Source organism: Suncus etruscus, chromosome 16 (assembly GCF_024139225.1).
Source record: "Suncus etruscus isolate mSunEtr1 chromosome 16, mSunEtr1.pri.cur, whole genome shotgun sequence".
In the NCBI taxonomy this organism is placed as follows: domain Eukaryota; kingdom Metazoa; phylum Chordata; class Mammalia; order Eulipotyphla; family Soricidae; genus Suncus; species Suncus etruscus.
Window position 1 is genome coordinate 84414323 of NC_064863.1, and position 10045 is coordinate 84424367.

The window sequence follows — 10045 nt, forward strand, 5'->3', positions numbered from 1 at the left end:
TCGACCTCCTAAAAAGAGACTTCTGTTTACACTGAGAAGACTTGACAACAACAATGACCTGCTCTACAGGACATGGTTCTCTCTATTGCCCCTTAAGTGTGAGGTGAAACGAGAGGATGCTCTGCACCATCCTGACTGCAATATGGAATATGCAGACTCCAGGATCTTTAATACAGAAGCATGATACCAGCAACAGAGACTATGTGAGGAATGGAGGTGTATTGCCACTACAGACGATGACTTGAATTGGACAAACTAGTTTGCCTGGAGCCTAGAGTCAGTCCTGTGCCAGGAAACTTCAGGGGTAGGGTCTCCTTGTATTTAGACCATAATTTGTCTTTCCATGTCTCTTATGTTTTGGTGGGCCTATGCAACCAAATGCCACTTTTATACCGTTTTTTACTATGTTCCCTTGACTCCAATCCTTAAGGAAAACAACCCACTAAAACTTTTGAGGTTAACTTAAACTAGTAAGCATGTGCATGGAACTAGATAAATGTACTTTGCCCTCAATGATTAAGGAGTTACATAAGTCTAATGTCTGTAGATTATATTGTGTGCTGCTAAGAAATAGTATGTACTACAACTGGGGATTTGACGGACAAAGTAATTGTATTGTACATGGGTTCAGTTTTGTTTTTCTTAATGTTCTTTGGCTGAAAGTTCAAGGCTGGGATATCATCGATGGGACTACCGAGAATTCTGTTTATGGGTGATTGGGCTTCCACTGTAACTTTACCCTGTCCTCTTTCTTTGCATCTTTGTTGTCATAATTAAAATAAAAATATAGCAAAAAAAAACAATAAGCTAAACAATTTCTATACCATGTTTTTGACCTGACTTCATATCCCATGCAAGATTTTTCTACTAGGATTTCCTACTAAGCAGATAAAATTGAAAGGTATTGGAAGGCTACCTCTACATATGGAAATAAACACTGAGTTATAACTATTAAGGAAATATGTCTACAGAAACCTACAAAGAAAATATAGTTATTCCCATTAAGTCTTATGATATAGTCTGACGGAGAATAAAATCCAGTGTGATTTGTAGCAGTCAGGGATAGCTGTGACTATCTTGAGGAAGGTTCTTTCAGCTCTATGTTGCTGAGTATTTTCATCATGAATGGGTGTTGGGTTTTGTCAAATGCCTTCTCTGCATTAATTGATAAAATCATTTTTCTTTGTTTTTGTTGATGCTGTATACATTATTGATTTCTTTGCATATTTCGCACCATTCTTTCCTCCCTGGGATCCCTAATATGATACACCCCCTTGGTCTTTTTGATGTATATTCAGATTTAGTTTGCTAAGATTGTTGAGGATTTTTGCATCCATGTTCATTACTGGTATTAGCCTGTAGTGTTCTTTCTTAGTGATATCTTTGTCAGCTTTAGGAAGGAGCATATTAACTTCATAAAAAGAATTAGGGAGAATTCCTGTCATTTTGGTTTTTTGGAAGAGTCTGTGGATGAATGATAATTCTCTTAATGTTTGATAGAATTTACCTGTACAACTATGTGGATATGGACTTTTATTAAGAGATTTTCTTAATTACTGTTTCAATTTACTTACTTGTGATTGGCCTATTTAGGCTTTCTACTTCCTCCTTATTAAGTCTCGGGAGATATTTTTTCAGGAATCTGTCCATTTATTCAGGGTTCTGTAACTTAACTGAGTACAATTGTTCATAATAAGCCCTCATGCTGTGTTGTATTTCTTGAGATTCTGTTTTGATATCTCACCTTTCATTTGTAATCCAATTTATTTAATTTTTTCTCTTTATTTCTTTGTGAGTCTTGCTAGCAATATGTCTATCTTGTTTTTTCATTCATGAAATCAGACCCTGCAGTCTTCTTCTGGGTTCCAGTGCCATCACTGTGCATCTTTAGGGAGGGTATAGGGCACCTCACACCTTAATTCCTTCCACCAAATGCAAATGGGGGTGTCTTTTTGGGTCTCTCCCAGCATCCTTCAGTATGCCCAGATCCATTGCTTAATTTTTTTTCCCTGAACAGTGAAGCCTGGGTCTGGGTGGGAACAGGGACACTCCAGTCCTAATCCCCTCTACCAATCTTTAAACAGGTATTCCTCTTCAGCCTTTCCTCAGTCTTCTGAGTTCCATTGCTATTACTGAAACCCCCTTCCTTCCCATCAGTTCTCCTTTTCCCAAATTTGTTGTATGCTAGTGTGTCCACACGAAGTTATTTTGATATATATCATAGACTTCCTGTCAGATTGTTTTTAACACTTCTTTCAACATCCTAATACTCCAGTACTCCAAATCACTAAATGCAAAGATCAATGGAGAAACTAATGATAACATTTACTTTGGGGGATGTGGAGAGAAATCCTGGAAAATCTTCAAGTCCATCCAAATGCCTGAACCTTATATATGAAGACCTAAAATCAACACTTAATGGTTTAGACATAGAAATAAGTTTACTCTGTGAAATTAAAAACTCATTCGATGAACAACTCAACCAACTCAAAGAAGAACTCTTTCAGAATATGAGACAATTCATACAAATGTAAGTGAAGAAATGTAAGTGAAGAAGCTTAAAAACATGTTAGCAAGCAATCATAGTAGAATTACACAAGTGGAGAATTGCATACACAAACCTGAAGACAAATTACTAGCCAGCAATAATAAAGAATTCAAAAAAGAAAGGAGAGACATAACCCTGGAAAAAAATTTAAGGTACGTAATGATCAAAGACAAGAGAAATAATCTCAGAATTATAGGAATTCCAGAAAGGGAAGAAAATGGAAAAGGGGAAGAACAAATAGTGAGGGGTATAATAGCAGAGAACTTCCCTTCCTTTGGTAAAGAGGTTTCTGTACAAATCCAAGAGGCAGAAAGAGTGCCAAACAAAATAGACCTAATAGAACAACACCAAGACATTTAGTAATACAAATGGAAAAAAACAGAGAGATCAACTCTCTAAAGCAGTAAGGGAGAAAAAGAAACCCTTAAGTATAAAGGAAACAGCATAAGAATCATACCAGACCTTTCTTTTGAAACAATACAGGCAAAAAGAGAGAGAAGTGGCATATTCAAACTACTGAATGAAAGAAACCTTCAACCTAAAGCCCACTACACAGCGAAACTTTCATCTACATGGAAGGGAGGATTAAAAACATTCTCAGCAAAAAGGAACCCACAAATCTACCCTAAATGAGCTACTCAACAAATAATAACACAAACCAAATCCCCAGTTGTAACAACAACAACAACAACCCTACACAATATAATGGCACAACAGTCCTTTCTGTCAATAGTTTTCTTAAATGCAGTGGATTTAACTCTCCCATCAAGAACGGATACAGCTATTTAGATTAAGCAGGTGTGCAATCAACTGCTCTTTATAGAAGTCTATAATAATGTTCTAATGCTTTTATCCATAGAAACGGGTGCAGAATGCATTTGGAAGCCATCAACTCCCTCTATTGTGCTCATTATAAGTAGTTTTATTTATTTGTTTGTTTGTTTGTTTGTTTTGGGGCCACACCCATTGAAGCTCAGGGGTTACTCCTGGCTATACACTCAGAAATCGCTCCTGAGTTTAAAATGTAACTAAAGGAACAAAATGATACAGAAGACTACTTTACATTTGGCGATAAACAGGTTAAGATGTAGTATTATAGAGGTCATAAACCTGTAAAGGAAATAAAGGCTTCTTCATTGTTTTTTGAGATATTCCTGTGGGGGATGGAATCCAGGGCATATTTTCATCACACACCCTGATCTTGTTGAGTTTCATAAATGATTTGCACCAGAAAGGGCTCGAGTAGAGTTCTTGCACTGGGGGGTCCTTCAGGAGCTAAATCTGGTATCAAGCAACAGTCCACATTTGGAGGGATGAGGAGGGCCACAGAGTATGAGTCTGAAGGAGTGTTGGTTGTAGTGTCTTGCTGGGGGACAAGATGTGGGGCTGAGTTGGTGTCCCTTCAATTGGGAGCTGGTTGATGGTTTATTGGAGCAGGAGGTCAGTCTTGTTACCTAATGGGTTAAGAATTGAGGGTAAAGAGCATTAGTAAGGCAGGATATGGGATTGGGAATGGGGGTAAAGGGATCATGGGATTTCTGAAGGGGGGAGGAAGGATAGTATATAGGAGGGGCTATATACACTATAGGTATGGATTGTTTACACTTTAGGTTTGGCTCTCATAGAGGAGTCCTCTCTCTATATACTCATGCCCACATAAAGACAGGGGTGTAGCTCTGTGTTAGAGACATGCTTAGCATGCATGAGGCCCTGGGTTCAATCCCCAGGACCTCCAAAGTGCTCAGGGAAAGGTTACCTTTCTGACAGGTAGAGCGAGAGGGTGAAATTGACCAGGCCCAATCGGCAGAGCTTGGCAGCTGCTCCACCATTATGGAGCTGGGACAGGCTCTATTGGAGGGGAACCACACTGTCTGACAGGTAGAGCGGGAGGAGGAAATTGACCAGGAGGGTAAAATTGTCTAGGCCCAACCAGCAGAGTTCTGGCAGCTGCTCAGCCAATACTGGGCAGGGACAGGAGCACTGCCATCCATGCAGTCTGACAGGTAGAAAGGGAGGGGGAAATTGGCACAGGCCTGGACCTCCACCACACCTTCTGACAGGTGAAGGAAGAGGGGAAGTCTTGTTGTGGTTATGCAAGATGGAGGGAACCTACGCCTTCTGGCAGGTTAAGCGAGGGAGGAGTCTTGAGAGCGGAGCCAAACCTCAACGACCACAGTCATCATACCCACCTAGAGTCACTCTAGGAAAAGGAACCCAGCGCCAGGCCACAGGTGACAAAGGAGGGCTGAAATTTGAAGGCAGTACATGTGAAACCAAACCACCAAATGCAAAGAAATATGGGTAAACTAAAGAAGACACTAATAACCGGGGGTATGTAGAGAAATCCTAGCAAATTTCCAAGTCCACCAAAATGCACGGACTCAATAGATAAGGACCTAGCAGCAGCAATGCAAGCCATGCAAAAGAAATCAAAGAATCACTAGCCCGTAAGTTCAAGAAATCCATAGACGAACAAATCAACCAACTCAAAGAAGAACTTTTACAAAAAATGAGAGAATCCATACATATGAAATTAAAGAAAATAAAAAATGTCTTTGCAAGCAATGGTAGCAGAATTACACAGTTGGAGAATCACATAGAAGAACTACAAACTAAAAAATGACAAAAAAAAAGCCAATAAGGAAATAAAAGTTAAAGAATTGGAAGAAAAAGCTAGGTATTTAATGAAGACCAAAGAAATAATCTATGAATTGTAAAAATACCAGAAAGGGAGGAAATGGGGAAAGAGTAAGAACAAGTGGTCAGAGAAATAATAGCAGAAAACCTTTCCATCATCTGGAAAGAGGCTCTGGTACAAATCCAAGAGGTGAAAAGAGTCCTTAATAAAATAGACCCTAATAAACAAACACCAAGGCATAGAGTAATCCAAATGGCAAATAAATAAATAAATAGAAAGATGAACTCATTAAAGCAATATGGGATATTATTTCTTTTGTTCTTGTTCAAGTACCTTACATTTCTTCCAATGTTTTGTCTCTCCTTTTTTTTTATTGACTTATTTGTTGTTGATGGCTTTCATTTTGTCTTCACGTGCATCATACGAATCTTTCTGTGTGTAGTTCTGATAGTGTAATTTGCTAACATGTTTTTCATTCCCTTTGTTCCATTTGTATGGATTTTCTCATCTTCTGATAGAGTTCATTTAGTTGGTTGAATTGTTTTCTCAATTGTTTTGGCAAGTGATTCCTTGAATTTTTTGCTAAGACATTAAATGCTAATTTTAGGTCCTTATCTATAGTGTTCATGTTCTTTGAAGGACTTGGAAATTTGCTAGAATTTCTCTTCAGATCCCAGCTGCTGGCATCTTCCTTAGTTTACATATTGTTCTTTGAATTGGGTAGATTGGGGTGCTGGAGTGCTATGGTGTTTAAAAGAGTGGTCTGTTTAATTGTACAATAGGTGATTGCAGGTATGTCTGTTGTAGGATTTATTTATTCTAGGTGAGGTTACCAAGTATCACAGAAGCCTTGCAAACTAGTTTGTTGGGTTTTGAAGCTGTACGTTTTCTCTTTCTTTCTTTCTTTCTTTCTTTCTTTCTTTCTTTCTTTTCTTTCTTTCTTTCTTTCTTTCTTTCTTTCTTTCTTTCTTTTCTTTCTTTCTTTCTTTCTTTCTTTTTCTTCTTTCTTTCTTTCTTTCTTCTTTCAATTGTAGACAATATTGTTTGTTTACTAAAAACAAACAGGGGAATTGTTGTGTATGTAAATATTTTAGGGGATTACTGTGTTACTCACCCTAAACTGATTGGTGATTGTGCCCTACCCTAGGGTGTGACCTGGCATTCTGCCCCCACCCTAGGGTAGTACCTGATTCTGCTTCCACCATTGGTTGGTATCTGATCCCACCATTGGTTGGTACCTGATTCTGGTGGATAAAAAACAAGAGTCTGTGGAAGGCCAGGGCTTTTTGGCTGGAACTGAAGCTGAATCTTTGGACTTCAGTCTTGTCCACCGAATAAAGCAAATATTTCAACGAGCTGACTGTCTGCGAGCTGTTTACCCGCTGTTTCACCTCAGAACCATCGGCTAGACAGGGTGGCAGGCGCGTGCTCTGAGCTGGAAGGGAAAGACCTCATCCTCCATCCCTCCATCAGTCAACCTCTTCAGAGGCTGACTTGCTACACTTTCTTTCTTCCTTCCTTCCTTCCTTCCTTCCTTCCTTCCTTCCTTCCTTCCTTCCTTCCTTCCTTCCTTCCTTCCTTCCTTCCTTCTTTCTTTCTTTCTTTCTTTTTTCTTTCTTCTTTCTTTCTTTCTTTCTTTCTTCCTTCTTTCATTCCTTCCTTTCTTCTTTCCTTTTTTCTTCCTTCCTTCCTTCCTTCCTTCCTTCCTTCCTTCCTTCCTTCCTTCCTTCCTTCCTTCCTTCCTTCCTTCCTTCCTTCCTTTCTTTCTTTCTTTCTTTCTTTCTTTCTTTCTTTCTTTCTTCTTTCTTTTTTTTTTTTTTTTTTTTTTTTTTTTTTTTTTTTTTTCTTTCTTTTTTTTTTTTTATTTTTTTTCTTTCTTTTTTTTTTTTTTTCCTTTCTTTCTTCTTTCTTCTTTTTCTTTCTTTCTCTTTCTTTCTCTTTCTTTCTTTCTTTCTTTTTTCTTTCTTCTCTCTTCTTTCTTTCTTTCTTTCTTTCTCTCTTTCTTGTTTCTTTCTTCCTTCCTTCCTTCCTTCCTTCCTTCCTTCCTTCCTTCCTTCCTTCCTTCCTTTCATTACTTCTTTCTTTCTTTCCCACACCTGGTGAAGCTCAGGGGTTATTCCTGGCTATGTACTCAGAAATTGCTCCTGGCTATGGGGACTATATGAGACAATAGGGGGACGAACAATGGTCCATGCTATTTAGCTGCATTCAAGGCAAACTACCTACTGCTGTGCCACCACTCTGGCCCCTGAAGCTGTATATTTTTAAAGGAAAGAGATGTTGGGCATAATCTGCCTAGAACCTTTTGGTATAAACTAAAATGTCTGTGAGATTTGTGGGGTAGTGGAAATATGAGAAGTTCACACAGCCCTCCTCTATACAGATACAATTGGTTGGGTTTTGGTGCCTACAGGTGGAATGTCCTCCTATACCCCAAGAAATGTTGGGGTATAGGGGGTTTGGTTTTTGCATGCTGGACTTTAAAAGTTGCCCTGGGAGTTTCTGTGCCCTATCCCCTTCAAGCTAGGGTCTCTGAGGTCAGGGTTCAGGTTTTTTTTTTTTGGCCCATTCCCACCAACCTCTCTCCTTTGTAGTAGCAATTGGTCTGAGCTCCAGTGCCAGTGGGTCCAAGGTCGTCCAACAAGGAAAGATTGACTACTTCTCTTTAATATTATGCACAAAAGTAAAATCAAAATGCTATAAACAGATTAATATCAGACCTGCCATTACACGTTAAATAGATTAAAATGATGGAAGAACATTTTATGACATTTATACTAAAGGCATCTTTAAAGATAAAATACTACTGGCCAAGCAAGTGGTAGCAAAGATAGACAAATAAGACTACATTAAACTAAGTAGCTTTTGTACTTCAAATAAAATAGTCACTAAAATAAAGACTACCACACAATGAGTATTCACCCACACTCATCAAATAAGGGGTTAGTATCTAAGATATACAAGCCACTGATAGAATTTAGAAAGAAAAAATTTAACACCATCTAAAAATAGGAAGAAGTGGATAGATATTTTCTTTAAGAAAAAATACAGATTCACAATGGGCATGTGAATAAATGCTCCATATTACTAGTTATTAGGTAGGGAGAGAAAAATCAAAGGAACAATGACATATCATCTCACACATCAGTGACTGGAATACATCACAAAGGAAACAAACAAGAATAACCATAGCTGGCATGGATGCAGAGAAAAAGTGACTGTCATACCCTGCTGGTAGGAATTCAGATTGGTCCAACCTTTTTGAGAATTCCTCAAAATATAGACATTACTCAAAAAATTAGAAATTGAACTTTCAGCAATATCATTCCTAGGGATATACCCTTGAATCACAAAAATATCACATAGACAAGGCCTCTGAATTTTTCTATTTATAGCAGCATTATTTACAATAGCCAGTATATTTACAATTTAAGAGTCATTTCTATTTTGCAAATGACAAAAGTTCACCCAAACAGATAACTGTACAAAGAAACTGGGAAATCTACACAACGAAATATTATGCAGTTGTTTGTAAAAATAAAAATATATAAAAAAGAATGTATGGTCATAATATCAAGAGACTATAAAATGAGGACCAAAAGGGTCCCTCCATGGTAGGCCACAAAGAGCAGTGATTGTAGTTAAGATAAAGAGGGGTAACAATGATATTTGGAATTGTGCTCACTGGACAAGAACTGGGTGCTGACAGAGTATAATATGATAATCATGATACCACTTCATCAATAAGAGTGCAAACCACAGTATCAAAAAGAGAAAAAACAAGAGAGAGAAATAAAAAAATGTTTCAAATGACCCCAGGCAGGCAGGAATGATAGGGAATCTATGGACATTGCTGGTGGTTAATGTGTACTTTATAGGGTGGTGGGTAGGTGGTGTATGACTGAAACTCAATCATGAAAAATTTTGTAACTCCAGTGCTTCAATAAATTATTTTTAATAGAAAGGAACTCTTATTTACTGCTGGTCAGAGTGACATCTAGTCCAGCCTTTCTGAAAAACAATATGGAGATTCCTCAAATAACTGGATATTGAGCCCCCATATGATCCAGCAAAACCAGGTCTAGGGATATAACCTAGGAACACAAAAGCACAATGCAAAATGTTCTCTATATGCCTATGTTCAATTCAGCTCCATTTACATCTGGAAAAAACCCACTTGCCTAACAACAGATGAGTGTCCATAGAAACTTTGGTAAACATACACAATGGACTACTATGCAGCTGTCAGGAATAATGAAGTCATAAAATTTTCCTATTCATGGATGGGCATGGAAACTATTAAGCTGAGTAAAATGAGTATGAGGGAGACAGATAGACAAAGAATAGTCTCATTCACCTGTGGGATTTAAAAATAAACAAATAACCATATTGGAATAATACCCATAGACAATAGAGATGAGGACTGGAAGCACAGGCCACAATATGAAGCTTACCACAAGGAGTGGTGAGTGTAGTTAAAGAAATGAATATACTAATAACTATCATGACAATGGTAGTGAGTGAGAGAAATAGAATGCCCATCTTGAAGACATGCAGGAAAAGGGGGAGGTAGTAGGGGGCAGGGAATTGGTGAAGGGGAGTGTTTTATTATGATGAAAATCCAACTATAGTCTCTACTGTTCTCTGTCCTGAACCTCTCCTGAATGGGCCAAGAAGGGCCCCGCAAAATTGCTCTCCTAGAGTTGCCCAGGCCAAAAAGTCAAGGAAGACTGAGTTCGTGAGTGAAAACTGACTAACAGCAGTAACTTGCAGAAAGGCAGTTCCTCTGTGAAGTCAGGAGGGAGGAATCTGCCCCTGCTGTGTGATTACCAATTGGGAGAGACTGTGTGTGACACCTG